Source organism: Xyrauchen texanus, chromosome 16 (assembly GCF_025860055.1).
Source record: "Xyrauchen texanus isolate HMW12.3.18 chromosome 16, RBS_HiC_50CHRs, whole genome shotgun sequence".
Lineage (NCBI taxonomy): Eukaryota > Metazoa > Chordata > Actinopteri > Cypriniformes > Catostomidae > Xyrauchen > Xyrauchen texanus.
This window is the reverse complement of record NC_068291.1, coordinates 26,337,994-26,358,570: the sequence shown is the minus strand read 5'-3', so window position 1 is coordinate 26,358,570 and position 20,577 is coordinate 26,337,994. Positions and strand designations below refer to the sequence as shown.

At 36.1% G+C, this 20,577-nt stretch overlaps 1 protein-coding gene across 2 annotated transcripts in view; it reads right to left on the bottom strand.

The window, feature by feature from the left end:
• The window catches only part of ccser2a (coiled-coil serine-rich protein 2a), a 78,642-nt gene extending 63,230 nt beyond the window's left edge, over positions 1-15,412 (bottom strand). The window contains exon 1 of one of the 2 annotated variants that reach the window (XM_052145384.1): positions 14,807-15,412. The gene's annotated coding sequence lies outside the window, so the exon portion shown is untranslated. The remainder of the gene's footprint in view (positions 1-14,806) is intronic. The other variant, XM_052145383.1, reaches the window with a different exon arrangement.
• Between the last annotated feature and the right edge of the window lie 5,165 nt (positions 15,413-20,577).

Here is a 20,577-nt window from a genome sequence, read left to right as displayed (position 1 = left end):
TTTTGCCCTAATATCAAAGATCTTACTAGAAAAAATAAATTATAATTCACGTTGAATCATAATTTTTCTTGATAAAAAATATGATCGTGGCTGGTAACATGTGCATGTAAAATGGCTAGAAATATCATTTTAGCTTAGTGCAAGGCTGACAATTTACACAAGGTTTATTTATATTTCTTCTGCTCCAAATTTACTTCAAACTTCTCTGTCTGCCCATATGAATGTAACACATCATAAGAAAGTGTTTCACCGCTGTTCAAATACACTTTGGATCACATCATTTATATGTATACATTTTTTCCATCTGAAAGGACTAAATATAAAATGAAACAAATCACAATAAAATGCAAAGTAATCACTTCAGTAATCAAAATACTTAAATGTAACTTTATTCTAATTACCAATTATTTAAATTGTAACTGTAGTGGAATAAAGATACATATATTTAGTATTTTAAATACGTAATCTTGTTACATGTATTCCAATTCTCCCAAACCCTGTTCTTGGGGCTCCAAATACTTATTGGGGCCACTGTAAATCTCTACAAGTCAAAAATATGTCTAATAATGCATCTAAACAACTACATCACCTAATGTTAAATAAACCACTGCCTAAATCTGCATAAATACAGAATACACATTTAGAGAACAGAAGAGGGTTATCAACAAAGTCTGGAGTCAGAAAATGTCATAGATGGGATTACTTTGACAACTCACCAGACCATCTGTCAACTGGCCCCTTCCTACACAAAACCCACTCACTCAAGCAAAGAAGTCATCAAAACAGTCATCACCCACACACACCAGCAAGCTGCTATTTGACTTATAAAATAAGACACTGAGCAGAGTTTTAGGTAGAACCAAGGAAATAAGGCAAGTCACTTCAGATCAAACAAAAGAGAATTTGATGTGATGTCTAAATGTGATTTTAAATGGATCTGATTGAACCTTTAGGCCTGACCAGAAACACTCTACTTTTCTTCAGATACAATATTGGCAAACATATATCTCATTTGTTGTTGTCATTAGCCACTAATGACAAAGCATTTCCAGCATCCACCACCAATCCCAGCAAAATCACTCAGACCGGAATTAGAACAACTAAAAGAAGAGGCCATTGTTTGTGTGTTAGCAACTGTTATAGCACAAAATCACACAAGCCATACTTTCGACAATCGGCTTTAAATGTGGTCCACATTACAGCTTATTTTGGCCAAGAAACTTAGACAGGAAGAGACCAACCACAGTTTGTGTTGTATATAATTTTTGTTTGGTGGCAATTCATTTTGATTTAAAAACATTCAACTTTGTTTTGAGCCAGACTGGTGCACTCCAACTCTTGAAAGTTGCACAAAGCCAGAAAGTCAAGAAAGTACTTGCCATTTTTGTGTGCAAATTAGACAGGGTTGAGAGAGACAGACAAACAGTCTGTATAATGGGTTGTACCTACCTACTACCTATTACTACTTTTGGGTCGATAAGAGTACCCTGAATAAGGCCTATTTGGGCAAAAGGAAAAGGCTCATTGAGATGGGAGGGAAGAATAATGGCTTTTTCAAGCCTGACCAATTTCCTGATGCAGCTTGTCTTAGCAGGCTAGAAAGTAAGCATAATGTGTACACAGCAGGTCACTGCCAGACACTAAAATTGATTAGACGTGGTCATCTTGCTCTCTGACTGCAGCCTCTGTACTGAATCGCCACTGTATTACAAACATACACACAAGACATGTTTGCTGGACACATTAATACATTAATAATCAAACACGAGTTCTTTTGGGGCAAGATGTTCAAATCAGCAGGTGTTTGCTTTAACTATGATTAAAACTGGATGCTGAATTTTCTCCATAACAGTTTTTATTATCAGATTTCAGTGGTTTTCTTCCATGTTTTTGCCAAGATTTTTGGCCTATTTTCTCTTTCACCTGAAAACTGAAAATTGTGTTTTATGGCCTTTTCAGCAAAACGTTTGGTGGCCGATATTTCGGTGCAGAGTTTATTTAATAATTTTGTCATTCTGAAATCGGAGCTAACTATGAGTTGCTAAGTAGCAAAAACACTCTCAATCCAGTTCCTGAATGGCAAGAAAGACTTGACTGCTGTTTCCAAAGCAGACTAATGCAGAGTTTTCGCTCGCCGACAGTTTTGTGGAGATCGGCGACAAAAGCCTGAAATCGTAGGCAAATCGGAGCTCAATCCCTTTTCCATATTGTAACCAATAAAATATATGATTAAAAAACATACATATCATATTCTGAAATGCATAACATATGATCATGCATTCGTTTTCATATCTCGTTTAACTTCTCGAATGTACTCTGTTGTGAAACGTAATTTTGAGTCCAGGCAGAGTCGTCTGGGTTTCGCCAATAGTGAAATGTTCGATTCGTCATGTAATTTGAAAATGCTACAACTTCCATGACAAGACAGACAGTTGTGTAATATGAATGGTACCACGATCCGACGTCTTTGAAAGACGTGTAGTGTGTAGGAGGCATAACCATTTAAATATTCTTACTGACAGCGAGTCTCAGCGTCGGCTAAAAGGCAAAGCACACAATAGATGGTAAGCTAATGTTTGACATTTGTTCCCTTTCAATCTGGTGCTGAGCTGGCTTCAGGTGTGTCCAGGTAAGGATTTGTCATTGAGCTTATTGAGATAAGGCAGACCTGCTGGAGGGCTGGATTAAATGCATTACAGTCCACCTCAACACAGATAATAGTGATCAAATGTGTTTTCCATTCAGCATTACCGATCCTGAGATTTTAACAGTACTACTTTCTGCTTGTGTTTCTGATATACAACAAAAGAATAGATGAATTATTTAAATGTAACTCTCTCCTATTCAATGTTCAAGATCCAGACATATTCTAACCAGACACCCAAACATAAGCACACATTTGAGACTGGAAGATCGCATTTGGCTCTCAGAGTCTGTTAATATTTGATTGGTGCATAATTAAGTAGAGATGGAAGACCAATGAATACTATAAAGAAAAAGAAAATAAATCCAAAATCAAAATCAATGTCAGGTTCTTATGTTAAAGTGAAAGTCTTTCAAATTTGGGAAAGTTTGTGTTGATTGTGTGAACCACACCAATCTAGGATTATGTTTCATTTCAAAGGTGGCACTAGTGAAATGGAAGGGTGTTTTTATTTATAGCACTAAGAAACTAAACAAAATAACTAAGAAAACCACCATCCGCCACACACAAGAAAAATAAATGTAAATATAAAATACACTACAACCACATAAAGGAAAACTGTGATTTCAAACAGGGTCTGCAGACATTGATTGGTTTATTTTTGTCTGCTGCCTACCCTGATTTACATGAAATATTTACTCACTGAGCAGTTTATTGAGAACACTGTGGTCTTAATTTTTCACTGTGGAAAAAAAAAAAAAATTCTTGTTGCACTTAAATATGTTTTGTATACTATTCTGATGATAGTGAAACTTTGTAGTATGGCACTGAAACTTTGTAGTATGGCACTTTTCCTACCACTGTCTCCTTAAGATGATTAGCTTATGTTTTCCTCTTTTGTAAGTCGCTTTGGATAAAAGCGTCTGCCAAATGAATAAATGTAAATGTAATAAAGTTCTCAATGTAATCTAATTCTGTTGTAACCCATCCACCTCAAATTTCAATGTGTTTTTCTGCTCACTACAATCGTACAGAGTGGTTATTTGAGTTGCCATAGACTTTCTGTCAGCTCGAACAAGTCTGGCCATTCTCCGTTGACCTCTCTCATCAACAAGGCCTTTCTGTCCACAGAACTGCCGCTCACTGAATATTTTTGTTTTTGGCACCATTGAGTAAACTCTAGAGACTGTTGTGTGTGAAAATCCCAGGAGATCAGCAGTTACATAAATACTCAATCCAGCCCATCTGGCACCAACAATCATGCCATGGTCGACATTTTTTCCCCATTTTGAAGATTGATGAGAACATTAACTGAAGCTCCTGACCCGTATCTGCATGATTTTATGCACTGCACTGCTGCCACAACAATGTAGTACTAGCACAGGCAGCGAAAGAGAGACCGAACAGACCACAACTGTATGTAGCCTGGAGTTAGCAGTACTAACACTCCCGCATACAGACAACTGACTGACGGTGACTGTAAATCATTAGTATGATGTTATATGAAATGGTGCTAGAAGTAATTCTCTGCAGAGATTGTATGTACTGGATAGTGTCACATTATAACAATTTTATAAACCTTGTAAAATCACTAAGTTTTATTAATTACTTTTCAAAGTAGACTGGGAAATATGCAATATTTAGTTTGATTTCAGCTAAACTCTTTCTATTTCACTACTTTGATCCAAAATGTAGCGCTGCTTAATGAACTTTCAACCTCAAAAATAAGCTTTGGTTCTCTCAAAACATCTATTCTAAGATATGACCTCATAATGGCAAATAATAAAAGAGCATGGACTCTGAAAGACTCTAGTCTTGACTAACGTATTAAACACAACAAAGATGAGGATGACAGCTGATCCTTGAAAGCAATAACGATGGGGTGGACTGTTGGAATAGGTGTACACTAGGGCTGCACAATTAATCGAAAACGAATCGCATTTACGATTACGGCTGCCACGATTATGTCATTGTGAAAACTGACGATTACAGCGTTCAATTAAAGTCTGCTTCTGTGGCATCAATATTTTCTATTTACAATGTATTTTTGCAGTGATTGAGTATTCCAACCAATCACTAACATGTCTGTTGAGCAATGAAACGGCAATGGCCAATCAGAGCCACTTAGATTAGTCCTCCATCCTATCAGTAAAGACAACTGATCCTAATGCGCAAGCTTTAATCCGTCTTAATGCCCAGATGCTTGTTTTATGTTCTAGCTCTTTTTGCATGGCACACAAAAAATTTATAATGAAGAAACATCACCTGACACTTGAAAAGAAGCTGTAGAACAAGAGCAAAAAGAACTTTGGATTCATTGCATATTGCACCGCTCGCTTTGAACATGTTAAATACACTGAAAATGAGCAGCGCGACAAAACTAAAGCGATTCCATTCTACAAGGCACAGACGGGCTGTAAATAATTTATTTATTATGCTGATTAGACAGCTTTGTTTTTAATGAGAGCATTCGCAAGAGTGCAGAACATTGTGCGGAGTGTCATGAGCTTGCGTCGCAATGCAGGTCTCAAACAGTGTAAACATGCAGTGAGTGACAGCAGTCATTGCAATGGGAGAGATTGTTATGTTGCTCGATTTCTGTGTACAATTTATTAAAAATGTAACTACAGGTTTGTTTTGTCACGTTAATAAGTGGGCCAATGTGAATTTGATTTGTACAAAACTGCAATAAATGAATTCAGCTTAACTGTTGTGTGTTTTGGAGGTGTAGCCAACATAAAGAATATGACATGAATAGCATATGTCAGGAATCAACATCATTGTTATTGCGTCTGCTCTAATAAGACCCATTTGCCACGCAGATTGGTAGATATAACATTTTCACGAATTGCACAAACTCTAATAGCAAATTACAGTTTTTAATTTCCAAAGTGCAACCACTGAGGCCAAACATTATTTAACGATGATCTTACATGAATAAGATCACCATTGAAGATCTAACGGGATGAATGGTCCCCTGTCTAGACAACAAAGGGCTTACTGAACGCAGTAACTTGGTCGATTTAAATCAGCTGTTAATAAGTTTGAATATTGAATATGCCATATTATTTAATTGCATGTGGACTAATAATTTAAGCAGTAATTTAGCAATAATATCGCATACATAATCATATATGCCTTACCTTAACAAACATTATTACAATATAAAATACAGTACAAAATAATGCTTAAAAGATGCTTAAAAGAAACTGGAGCGCAGCTCATATCGACCATAGAAATCTTCTACTCTGAAGAACCACACATTTGCTTGCTTTGTGAAGCCATGGTAATTTATTATTTTAATCAACATTAATAATCGCAATAACAATATCAAGGGCAATAATCGACAATTATGATTTTCGCTATAATCATGCAGCCCTAGTGTACACTACATTGCGACTAACTGTGATTACCATCAATGAAACATGTAGACTTAAGTTCAAAAGGATAACTTTATCCTGCATAGTAACTAACAGAGTCGGTCATATGATCACCATGAGCTTAGAGCCTAAATACTGAAAGCACATGAGACTGAAAAGGATTTGTTGTTAAAAATGGATCTACAGCCTCCAATTGAACAATTATGAGCTAAACTTCCCCATACTGTTATTTAAATCTTATCTTTCAGCCGAATGATCCATGTGTTATTGCAAAATGTCCTTTTTATTAACAAGTGCAACAAATTAACAGCATTAGCAATTACATGACTCAGCATTTCTTTACAAGCCACTTAGCATTCAGAAGCATAAGAGAATAAGAATATTATGATCCAGTTCATAAGGACATGATGCCATTTATAAAAGAAACAAAGATACAGAGAGATCAAGAGATGCAAATGCAGAAAACGTATTCATGGTGGCCATGTTCAATGACTCATCTCTACAAACCACTATGCTATAACGTCTGATATTTATGAAGTGATTTCTACATATTCTGGAGGATTTAACAGTATCTTAAGCTTTACGATATACTAAATCATACCAGAAGGTGCCTTAGAATCAGAGGTTAAATTATGTGGTTTCAAACAATATTAATGTACCTTCTATGAGGTCAAGTCTGTTCCACATGGAAACACCATCCTGACCAAGGCTGATTTCAATTTATTTTTTTACTACCTTACATCATTCTGGACTGAATAGGAGGAGACCCTGATTTAGTTAAAGTGATAGTTCACCAATAAATGAAATTCCTGTCGTCATTTACAGTACTCACCCTCATGTCGTTTCAATCCTGTGAGACTTTTTTCTTCTGTGGAATACAAAAAGAGAATTCTTGCAGTGATGCAGTGATCGTTTATTGTATGGGGAAAGAGAATACAATGAAAGTGAACGGTTACGGAGACAAACAAAGTGCCTACAATCTCCTTCTGTTTTCCACAGAAATGTAATTTGTTGTTGAAAAGATAGAAATGAATGAATTCCTGCTTCATACAAACACCCCATTTAGTCACATATGCATTATTATGACAGAAACTGATAAAACATTCAACAATCGGGTGCTGTGGCAAGAATCTTTGGCAATCACTTTTAAACCTTAAGCACCTTTCCCAAAATCCACTCCTTTCAGAATCCCGCAGAGAGAGACAAATTCAATTCTACAGCCGTTTACTGTATTTGAATCGTTTACTGTGTTTTTCACGATAGTAAAAGCACAATCCACAAGCTCCTCTGGCTCCATCCTTAATTATACTTTTATATGACTATTACATAATGCAACCAAATACTTACAGTAAATTTAATCAAGCTGAATCACTACCGGCTCAATGCTGCATCATATCGAAACATTATAATGATTCTAATGGCAACAGTTAATGTCAACAGGATAATATTTACAGTCATTTTTTCAGATTATTACTCACAAACAGGAATCCACCTTTTAGAGCAGACAGGACACAGGACATGTGATGACAGACCATATCTGTATGAACAAACACCATAATTTCTAACTCAGAGAGGTGTGTGCTACAGATGCTTTGCAGAAAGGCACAAACGTGTTTACACAGCTGAACACAGTTCAGCAAAAGGAGGTACTGTATATGCAAACACAAATGTACACAGTGTAACAGTCAGAGACAAAGTCAGCGACCATTTCTGAAACCCTATACGGAGCAGTTTATGGCGTAAGAAGGCATCAAGGCACATCCATGAAACATTGTGTAACATTTGATCAACTAAGATGCATTCATCAGGTACATTTTTAAAGACAGCAAACATGTATTCAACATAGACTCATGACAACTCATAATAATTAATAAGAGTTGACAAAACTTCAAATATCTAACAGCTCTGCTCATATGAAAAGGTAAGACTTTCATTCCCATAGAGACTAACTACAGAAATCAACTAACAGAATTTCGAACCAATACAATACAGGCATCAAATTTTAGGTAGCCACCAATCCAACACTTTTATTTTAAGAGAGGAAACGTCAGTTAACAAATTTGCCTACATATTCCATATTTATTTCTGCAATACTATTAACCTGTAATAAGCGTCCCTCATCTCATGCCAAACCCTGCAATGTTTTCTTTCTTCCATGGTACACACCAGTGATTTTCCTATTAAAATCGTGTGTTTTTAGGGTTTGTGCAAGGGGTTACACTTTATGATTAAGTTAGGTTTGGGTTGAGGATTCAACTTGCAATCACAAGAACGCTTGTTAATAACCCTGGTGTCTTACTTTCTTCTGTGGAAGTGGTACACAGCAGTGATTTTTAGGGGTGTAAATCGCAAGATTCATCACAATAAGGTCTTGATTATATATTGATTCGCCTGCGATCTGACGTTTGCCGATTCCTCGAAGTCTGCTGCAATGTGATTTTGATTCGATTCAAGGGCCTGGGATTGATATTACAATGTGCTTTTTTACGCAATCGATTACATTTATTATCTCTCAAATGCACTCAAAATACAAATTTTATATTTTATTGAGCTCTCTGAAAAGTGCAAATCCAGTATCAGGATTGAGACATCCACAAAAAAAATAGGGTACATCTGTTGTTGAAAAAAAATTATACAGATAAATTTATTAAATAAAACATATTCAGTCACATACATGTCACCATAAATCATTGCCTTGAGGAATGAGGTAAACACTATCATCTCTACATCAAAGCAAGTCTATGAATCCAAAATACTTACATACCCACGGCAGGAGAGCATGTGCTATCCATGGGTTTTTCTTCCACAGTTGTATTGATAAAATTCTGTTACAGTTTACTGTGATAAATGTTAATAAGGGTGTTTATGTGAAAAGACTTGTAATTGATTATGGGGAAGGGCAAGCTTTTCTCTTTCCCTCGTCAGCGCCGTTCATAACATCACGGCTGTTTAGTCATTTGAATTGCTCCTAGTGCTTTAAAATATAAAATTCTCATGTAGAATTAAATTGTGTTGCATGTGCCACGATATCGAGGGAAGCACGATTTAAATGGCGCATGTGAGGTTTACACAATGCAAGTGACTGGTGATCAGAATTTTTAAGCTCCAAAAAGCACTTAAAAGCAGCATAAAAGTAATCCATATGACTCCAGTGGTTGAATCCATATCTTCAGAAGTGATGTGAAAGTGTAGGTGAGATACAGGTAAATATTTAGGCCCTTTTTCCTATAAATTCACCTCCCTGCCCAGTAGGTGGCCATATGCATGAATTGTCAACATGCACGTAGAATGTGAATCGGCAAAAAATGTGAAAGTAAAAAAAAGTAGAGGACTTAAATATTGATCTATTTCTCACCCACACTTATCATATCGCTTCAGAAGACATGGATTTAACCCCTGGAGTCAAATGGCTTACGCTGCCTTTATGTGCTTTTGGAGCTTCAAAGTTTTGGTACCCATACACTTTGGACATTGTGTGCTTTGGACAGAGCTGAGAATCTTTAATTAATTAGGGTTCAAGCCTGAAGGGCTGAATCTCAGTTGAAATTGTTGTGATTATTAGGGCATCAAGCACAAAGTGCTTATCAAAGGAATTTGATAAGCACTTAAGGAATTTTGAACTTTTGATTTATCGTCAAATGTTAAGCCAAAATGTACATAGTGGGCATGGCCACTTTTACTAAAACTGTTATAACTCATGAACAGAATGAGATGTCACCGAACTTGGTACACATATCTATGGGGTCCTTCTGAGGACACACCCAACAAATGTAGCATCTCTACCTCTTGGTGGCACTATAATAATTAACAATCTAAAAGTCGCTTTAACTATGGAACCTTTGGTCTTTGTCCAATGTGCCATCAAGGTATAGGAGGACAGTTGCATATCTTCATTTACATTTACATTTACAATTACATTTATGCATTTGGCAGATGCTTTTATCCAAAGCGACTTACAGTGCAATTATTACAGGGCCAATCCCCCCCGGAGCAACCTGGAGTTAAGTGCCTTGCTCAAGGACACAATGGTGGTGGCTGTGGGGTTAGAACCTGTGACCTTCTGATTAACCAAAAATCTTCAAAAGCATGGTTGCCAATAAAATTTTAGCAGCTATTAGATAGGGTTGGAAAAAGGCCTATTGGAAATAAATGTGTTAGGCCTATTTGTCTCTTGGCCCAAGAGGTCTGTGCAAAATTGGAAAAATGGCCACTGGGAGGTGCAAACACACGTGTGTGTTTGATCTCTTTATTCTGAACAACTGTGCCTTAAGAACCATTGGTGTGAATCAAACAGTTTTTTAAATATTTAAGATTATTTAAAAAAAATTAAAAACTTTTTGGAACTAGTCAGATCAGAACCAAACCAGTACAGAAAGATTCCCAATATTAAAAGTTATCAAAGGATTTTTTTACTTTTGATTCATCTTCAAATGGTACACTAAAACATACATAGCAGGAGTGGCACTTTTGATTAAATGGTTATAACTCTTTTTAAATTTTAGTGTATGTCGGTGGTCAGTCGGAGGACACATGAAAAATGTTTGCACCTCTGACTCTTGGTGGCACTATAACAGTCAGAAATATAAAAAAAAAAAATGTCACATCTCTGTGCTACCTAACATGATGGTTCTGAAAATGTAGATACTTGTTTTAGGTTCATATGGATCGTTTAATTAATACTTAATATTGGGTGCATATGTACCTAAAGGCCCTAAAAGCTTGAACCCTGTTAATTGCTGCTTGCAGCTATATTTTTTTATAAAAATTTTCTCTATGGGAGAATATATTTATATATAATAGGTTGTATATATTTGTGCAAGCTTACTTGTACAATTTCTTGCTATTTTACCATCTCTTACTAATATAACGACTTGTAATGAGACCGAGTTGGATGTATCCTACACTGTCTATGATATCCCGCGATCCTGTGTGTGCAGTTCAGCTGATGGTTGAACGAATAAGCCAGATGTTTGACAGAGCACTTGAAAGCTGTATTTTTTCAGATTATGACTCAAATTCTACCAAAAAATAAGCATTGTAGTCATTAAATATTGTTTGGACAGCATTAGGATGGTTTTACGAAATATACAGAGCTATAAAAATCACCTTCACAAGAAGATTACTACAATAACTCACATGTGCACACACAATAAGCATTGTAGCCATTAAATATTATTTGGACAGCATGAGAATGGGTTTACAAAAAAAATGTAAACTCATTTGTACAGTATGAATAAAAATGAAATGTATACAAATCACCTCCACAAGAAGATTACTACAATAACTCACATGCACATACTCACAGACTTCTTTAGATGGAGAAAATATATTGATATTGACAGTCTCTACGTTTAATGTTAGCAATAAGTTTGTGTTTCGCTATGCTTGTGAGGACACTGTAAAAAATGTGTCCCTCTTAAGTACACCTGCCAAACCCGTACACACCCTGTCATTGTCTTTTAGCATATGGAGCTGCTGCTCATGTTAAATGACCGTGAATTATAAGAGATGCAGATTAGACAGTGTAAAGCCAACTCACCAACCAGCCTCGTCCCTAAATTAAAACTCCTCACTTAGCACTTGTGTCGATAGATTGTGTGTGTGTCTGTGTGTGTGTATCTTTGACAGGTGCAGGAATCCCTTGTTTACTACACTGGTTTGCATGTGTGGCAAAACTGTTGTCTTGCAGCTGTTGGGCATATTCATGCTTAAGAGTGCTCCTGAGCTCGCTGGCCACCAAAAGTGTCTGGCACTGTGTGTAGGCAGCATATCTATGTAACACCAGTTGCACACCTCTATTAAACTATGATAAAATTCCTCTCATAGCTGATTTGTTCTCGTGACCTTACTATTCAAAGGAATATTTCACCCCAAAATTCAAATGTATTTTCCACACACTCATGTCATTACTAACGCATATGACTTTCTTTTTTTCTCCAGAACAGAAAAGGAGATATTTTAAAGGAATTTCAGTTCAGTCATTTCCATTCACTAACAGTTAATGCTCACTTTTAAGCTTAAAAAAGCACCTAGGAGAGTCATTGGTTTGTGACATATTACAAGTCATCTGAAGGCATGCGATTACTTTGTATGATGAACTGTTATCAAATATGGCATCCTCATTGGTTTTTGCACATCTACTAACCAAAGGTTATGACACAAGAACCAAAGAGGTTTGATATGATTGTGTCGCCATGTTTTATTTGTGCTTTGAGTGTGAATAATGACTTTGGTATATTTCCGTCCGTTCATAAAGTAGTGATCATATGTCTTCGGAAATCACTTGGCAAACATTTATGACACTTTTGGGTGTTTGTTTTTTTAAGCTTGAAAGTGATTATCTATAAACTACTTTTGTGTAAAAATCAGTAACCATGACATTATTTATAATATATCCTTTTGTGATCCACAGAACAACAACATGTGTGTGAGTAAATAAAGTTCTCTCATCATTTTTGAGAGAACTTGCCAATTCCTTTAAAAGTCTCATAACACTTGTTTTGCTACTGATATCAACCGTTTGTGTGAAGGTTAGGTTTAAACTTTAAAGGGATAGATCACCTAAAAATTCCTCATTTACTCACCCTAATGCCCTCCCAGATGTATATGGCTTTCTTTCTTCTGCAGAACACAAACAAAGATTTTTAGAAGAATATTCAGCTCTGTAGGTCCATACAATACAAGTGAATGGTAACCAGAAATTTCAAGCTCCATAAATTACATAAATGCAGCATAAAAATAATCCATATTACTCTAGTGGTCTTCAGAAGCAATATGATAGGTGTGGGTGAGAAATAGATCAATATTTAAGTCATTTTTTCACTGAAAGGGAAAGCAGAGAAAAAAGAAAAAAAAAAAGGATCAAAATATTGATCTGTTTCACACCCAACGTGATTGCATTGCTTCAAAAGACCTATATTAAACCACTGGAATTGTATGGATTACTTTTATGCTGCCTTTATGTGATTTTTGGACCTTGAAAGGTCTGGTCATAATTCACTTGCATTATATGGGCCTGCAAAGTCCAAAAAGCTTTGCTTGTGTTCTGCAGAAAAAAGAAAGTTATCCATTTTTGGGTAAACTATCCCTTTAACGGTAATCATTACCTCCATATAAAAACCACTGCGTTTATGAGATGCACTCACTAACATAGTGAAACCAACATGTGTATGTGTGTTTATAAGTACAGTGGGTGGTGTGTCCCACCCCAATGCCAAATGACAAGATGACAGATAAATGTGCTTTCACTCACACTCAGCATAGACACAGAGAATATGTGAAATATTTAGCACATTCTCTTTCTTTCTCTCTAATGCTGACATAAACAATTTGCCCTTGTCCTAATGTAAATAGAGTAGAGCATTCAGTGATATATGCAGTAAAGCAATTTTAATAAAGGCCTAAACCATTTCTTAATGAGTGTTATTTCCAGAGTGGTTGTAGAAAGCAGGGCTAGTGCTGGTTACGGAAAGACAAGAACATAAAGGAAGTCATAATGTCAGAGATCAAAGTATTTTTAGGCCTCCACCACAGTACATGCTTCCAAAATGCCTGTGTACTTCAACACATGGGACAGATACAGGTGACAAGTTCACGACAATAGTAAATTATTGCTTATTAGTGATTATTATTCTACAAATAACATATTTCAAACTGAAAGCAAAACACACACAGACACTTTGGAATTCAAGAAGTGAAAAGGCAATCTAGCCTCTGTCATGGATTTTCCCTTCAAATATCAGATATTCTTCCAGGCAAGTTTAATAATACTAAAATGAAATGCACAGTTCAGTTAACTTGAATGCAAAATGCGTTTTTTTTTTATTTTCTCCCCTTTTCTCCCCAATTTGGTGGCATAGTGACTCGCCTCAATCCGGGTGGCGGAGGATGAATCTCAGTTGACTCCGCGTCTGAAAAGGTCAATCCGCATATCTTATCAAATGGCTTGTTGAGCACATTACCGCGGAGACGTAGCGCATATGGATGCTTCACGCTATTCTTCGCGGCATCCACGCACAACTCACCACGCACCCAGCCGATAGTGAGAACCACATTATAGCGACCACGAGGAGGTTACCCCATGTGACTCTACCCTCCCTAGCAACCAGGCCAATTTGGTTGCTTAGGAGATCTGGCTGAAGTCACTCAGCATGCCAGGGATTCAAACTCAAGGCTTCAGGGGTGGTAGTGAGCATCTTTACTCGCTGAGCTACCCAGGCCCCCACATGTAGTACTACATATCTCATGTGCGTTTTACTTTTGAATTACATAAGTTGTTCTGAATACACATATTTGATACGGTCCAGTGAATATGTGTGGGCATCTCTTAAGTAACACATTTTCCTGCAGGCACAGACACAGAGGTTGCGTAAATCATATTTTCCTCTCTGTTCTGACTTCAGCTTGGCTGGACACTGGTGTAAAGAGCAGTTGCGAACTGGGGGCAAAGGTCATTTATGTTCTTAAAACAGTAGTCAACCTCATTGTGAATCTGAACTGAACAGAATGAGCAAGGCAAACACACATACTGTGTGGATTTAAGAATCACACAAATCTTACTGTAAAGAAGGCTTCATAGTTAAAAACATTAGCTCTTGTATAGAGTGCAATTGTGCCATCTGTATCACATACATGAATGCTCAGAAATAACCATAACAACAAACTTGACATTTAAGTTCTTACATTCAATATTTAAGAGAGACTCATTGAACCGATATGCCCCAAATATATCAGAATCAGCTTTCAAAATAGTCGTATGTAAATGGCTTTAGGTTTAACTCACCTGTTTGATGAAGATCATTCGTGCCTATCCATGAGGTCAATGTCAAGATCTCAAGATTTGAGAGATCAACGTTCCTCTTACTTAACACAACTCATGTAGACTAGAGTAGCCTACTAAATATAGTTTTAGTAGTAATATATAGTATTTCAAAATATTACACTATGAAAGCGTAAGTTATGCTCGTTTAAATAAAATATGCTACTCTTAACCGGGGCGACTATTCCAGCCTCTTAACTATTTACTACTAACACAGAACGTGTCTATAAACAAACCGAAAAAAGACATTCATACATTCCTATTTTCGGACCGAAAAGTGCAGCGTTTGCATGGTATACAAATCAGTATTATAAATCAGTATTATCGCACAGCGCAGCGTTTAAATGTGCTAAAGCAAAATAGAATTGATGCTGCAATGAAGTTAGACTCCATCACGATGTTTGCGACTAATTTCAGCATCATCCTCTGAAGGGTGGAACGTCCATCATCACCTGGCTCACTGCGACTCAATGCTTAAAAATAAACGAGTTATATACTATTTCGAAGCGAACATTAAAGCGAGTTTGTTTATACAGCTTGAACAGAACGGTGAGCTGATGTACCAGCGGAGCGTGCGCTAGAGCAGAGACCATACTCTCACTCGCGCTGAAAGCGTGACGCTGACGTAGGACATGCTGCAGAGCCGAGGGCCGCGCACTTTACGTGCACGTGCACGTGCTGCGCGCTTTCTGTGGCCGGTGTTTTGAAAATGTTCGGATGCACTGGGCGGAGCATACATGAATATTCATTAGTTTTCTGTTTCGTGTTAAAGCGACACTAATCTATTTTCCAACCACTTTTCGCGCTGTTTTGCTCAATGTTGCCAACTTAGCGACCTTGTCGCTAGATTTAGCGACTTTTGACCCCCTTAGCGAGTAAAAGAGCCATCTAGCGAATAGCGACAATTTTAGCAACTTTTGTTGTCTGCTTTAGCGACATTCGTCCACATCTGGCCACATAAAATCATCAGTAAATGATGTGTCCCTTTCTAGTTGTTCTAGCGCCCTCTGTGTTTCAAGTAATATGACTGACCTGCACGCCATCAGAAGTTGGAGTTAAGTGCATTTGAATGTTCTATAAGTCGAATGACTAATGCGCTGACGTGGTGTTGGTATTTGTTGCGACAATCTCAACCTTAATTCACGTCCATGCTCTTCGTTTAGAAAAGAAAAGTCCGCATACAGCGATAGAAGAAGATACATAATTTAGCAGAGAGAGAGAGACACAAGAAATTAAAACCTAGAAAGGCATGTGGTTTAGACAACATTTGAACAGAAATGCTGACGCACAGCCCTGCAGAAAACTTTTCAATCTGTGTATATTGTTATTATAGTTTTGATTTTATTAATTACCCGGCACCTTATTTTAATTATTTTAATTATTAATTGTAACTATTTTATTATTATTATTATTATTATTAATAATTCTCTTGTCATTATCTTTTTTGTGTATTAATGCTTTGGCAATATTGTATGTAAACACAAACATGTAAATAAAGTATTGTTAAAATGGACAAAAATTGAAAATTGAGAGAGAGAGAGAGAGAGAGAGAGAGAGAGAGAGAGAGAGGGAGAGAGAGCATGGAAATGAACCCCTGATCAATAATAAAGTGTAGTGATAAGTGATATGAACAGATGAGTGTCACTGTCAGACACTAAATCTGAGGTAAAGAGGGTTAGATTTAAACATTCTACATTAGGGCAGAACATTTTAATAATGTCATTCAGCTGACTTTTTTAATCTACAAAACAGGGTGTGGCTAATTTAAATTTGTGTAAAGAAAAGGCCATTCTGAAGGCCTAACAATATAGTTTTTAATTTGGTGTTTTTTTTTTTGTTGTTGTTGTTGTTGTTGTTGTTGTTTTCTTTGTTGTGATTTAGTGCTTTATTGGTTAGGTAATAATTACATTTAATACAGGGGGAATTTGCTGGCATTTTTTCAAAAGTATTAACAATAATTTATATAATTGGGTTATATTAGTGTTCCAAAAAAGCACAATTAAGTGCATGAGAGATATAAGGCGCATGAGAGATATTTGTGTTGGCACTCCTAGAAGTGTCATGACGCAGATGTGTTTGCAGTATCGGATCTGTGCAGGTATACTGATAAAACCAATCCATTAGAGGCATAAATGGCTTTCAAGGATGTATCTCTTGTCGTCATGATTAACACAGGCTAACGATTGGGGCAAATTCTGTCATGTGACACTACATTTTTGTGTTAATGCCTAATTTCTTGACAAAAAGAGTTTCCAAACCAGTTTTTCATGATATTTTAAGCATCAACATAGAGATTATGTGCTAGAGTTAAATGAAAAAATATTATGTCGACACTTGTGAAATTTTATAGATCATTTCCATTTCCATCAGCTATATCGGTAAGTTTTTAATGCGCTACAACTTTTGTTGCAAAAAAAAAAACCTTGGATGGAAACATAGCTACTGAAAATATTAGTGCCTGCATGGATTACAATTCATCTAAACTATGTTTTTGGAAAGGTAATTACTTTTCAACATCAAATGAAGTTAAGCTTAACTGTTCATCCTTTCACAACAATTTATAGATTGTGCAGGCACTAATATTTTCAGTGCCGCTTTAACATGAAACAGGAAATTCCTGAATATTAATGTATGCTCCACCCAGTGCAACCGAAAATCTCAGAAACCGAATATTTCAGAACACCAGGAGCACACACAACTATTGAATGTCGGTGTTGACATCAGATTCGGAAGACTAATAAAATGTTCTCTGTATGTACTTAGTATACTTACCAGGTATTTATACCTTTTGCAGTTACACCAATCAACAGAATACTACTGTAAGTGGAATTACAAATATGTGTTATATATTTGTTGATAGAAATTATATATTTTTATTGTTATTGTACATACATGTAATATTAAATATCTAAATACAAAAGCAAACTCATAAACAGTGTTGGGTGTAATCCAATTACAATGTAATTAGTAACTGTTGTTTTACTGTACTGTAAAAGTCAAAAAGTAATGTAATGTGTTACGTTTTAAATTATTGTAATCAGATTACAGTTAATGACTTTAAATTAATGTAATCACTTTTAAGTACATTATAGAGTTATTATATAGTGTATGATATGTGTGTAACAATGAAAAAGAAAGAAATATAGACATTATTTAGAATTTGTTGAATGGAAAAGTATTTTAGAAAGTAACTTAAAAGTAAAGTAATTAGTAGTGTGATTACTTTTCCAATGATGGAATTATTAAAATAATCTGATTATAATTTTATTGAAATAATAATTCATTTGTAGTGGATTACTATTTTTAAATTTCTTACCCAACACTGATCATAACAGACCAGTATGGATGGGTTTAAATGCAAGAAGATTATGAAAAAATGGCCTAGATTTAGTAATGATGGGGGCAGGGCCAGTACTACGATGCAATATTTAGTGGGGCACTTGTATGTTAGGTGGTCAATACTGATCTTTTTGCCGTCAATGCAGGAGGGGGCATCAGATGGGGGGAGGGGGTGGGGGCATGTGGGCTCAGTGCAAATCCCCCCCTCTCTAGACATGGTCAAGATGGGGGGGTTAGACCCTGGTGTGTACAAGAGAGCAATGCATGATGGGAGACGGCCCATGGTGTTTACAAATGGTGCCCCACAACTTCACAATAATACTTTATAACTGCTGTCTATGCTGATTGGTGATGTCTGTGCTACTGTACTAGTACGTTTTACAGTTGTGTTGCCTGGTGTGTATAAACCAAGGGATCCACATTCCATTGCACTTGTGCATATGTGCATAAGGTACTCTACTCTCCTACACGCACACAAGAAACATACACAGAGAGACACACATTCACAAATAAAAAACGTTAACACACACACACACACACACACACACACACACACACACACACACGCAGATGAGGAGAAAGAGCATGTTTTCCTTCCTCCCCGATAGACTAGGGAAAACAGCTCTAGCTATTAAAAATGTATCTGCTCAGAAACCTTAGAGATTTCAGACTTCAGACAGTCTGAGAGAGAGAGAGAGTTGCGAGAGAGATGCAGCCAACTTTGGCAATAGAAATTTAATGTTATTTGTCATTCCAAAAACCTGACTAAAACTCAACCACAGCGTATACTGATTCATAACATTATTTGCAAAATACGACGAGCAGAAGAATTCTCTGGAAACAAATAACCAATTATTTCTGTGATGTTGAACACGTCATCAAAAACTCTCACTAAGATGCTTGTCACAACTTAATGTTCCTAACACTTTGTACAGTAAACACCAGATGACGCTATCATACAAATGTTTCTCAAGCTTATGCCGTAATGCAGTGTTTCTCAATCCTGCTCCTGGGAGGCCCCGACGTGTGTGTGTATGTGTGTGTGTGTGTGTGTGTGTGTGTGTGTGTGTACATAATGAAAGAGCTTGTCTCCTGTTTATACTAAACTCATAACAAATAAATCATCATGTGGGAGCTCTCCAACTAATGTGACAAAAACAAAAGCAAATCTGATGAATGGGAAATAAACTATCCTGTCAAACTGATTGATGTTGTAGCACAACAGGTCAAAGGTCTAAAAAGGTCAGAGGCCTAAGTCTGCAGGACACCACAGATGTCATTATTTACTGTATGTATTTGTGTTTGAGTATAATCAGAGGTCTTTAAAATAACCACATCAACACCTGTGAAAGAATTTTACACACTAACAGACAATGAAAAAAAATACCTGAATTAGTTACTTTTTTATTTCGCAAGTTGTTGCTCACTGTTTATCTAAGTAAATGTTAATGGTATAAAAATAAGATACATTTTCTTTGTGGCATAATATTGATTAAAGTGAGTGAGTGTGTTTACCTTAAACATTTAAGTTAATACAGTAATGTTTACTTAAAAATCTGATGTACATGACACGTCAATAAATGTAGTGAAATTTAAATACACTTATTACTATAACATTTCACACTTTCAACTTTCCTTGTAAACACATATTTAATCATGTACCACATGATACATGAAAGCTTTCCACAGGGATGCTTAATGCATGGCAGGCTATGCAATCTACTGGACAACATGACCTTGCATTTCTGTTGATGATTCCATTAAAGCTGTGCACACAGACCGAAATACTTGCGAGAAACACAATGACGGTAATAATCACAAGTGGGTTTTTTTCTTTGGTTTGTTTGTTTTTTAATTATCATGAATGGGTAATTCTGAGCGGGGGAAAGAACTTCAGACTTCACAAAACAAGACGTTACCAAACGTAACAACAAAATCAACCATAAAAATTTTATGAATAACCCTGCAAATATAGTGAAACCAAAAAGCTCATTAATTATTCAAGCCTGGTGCATGCTGGGAACACCAACTTCAAAAGTTAACTAAAATGTACTCATTTTAGCGAATAAATATGACAAGGTTTTATAATGTAGGATTGATACATGATGACACATTTTAAATATAACAAACAATGATAAATAATATGTACTTACTATTTGCTAGAACGTTAATTTTTACATCTTTGAATCAAATAAAATTCTGAATATGCTTAATATTAATATTTAATAAGTTCCCACTTAAATGAACTTATTCAGTGTAGAAATTACTTAATCTAAATGTACTTAACAAAATAATTATGAATAAATAAAATAAATAAATACAAATTCAGTGCAGACGTAAGCATAAAAATGAAATGTTTTCATTGCTCTTATCTTTAGTTTGTTTTTGTGTGCAGA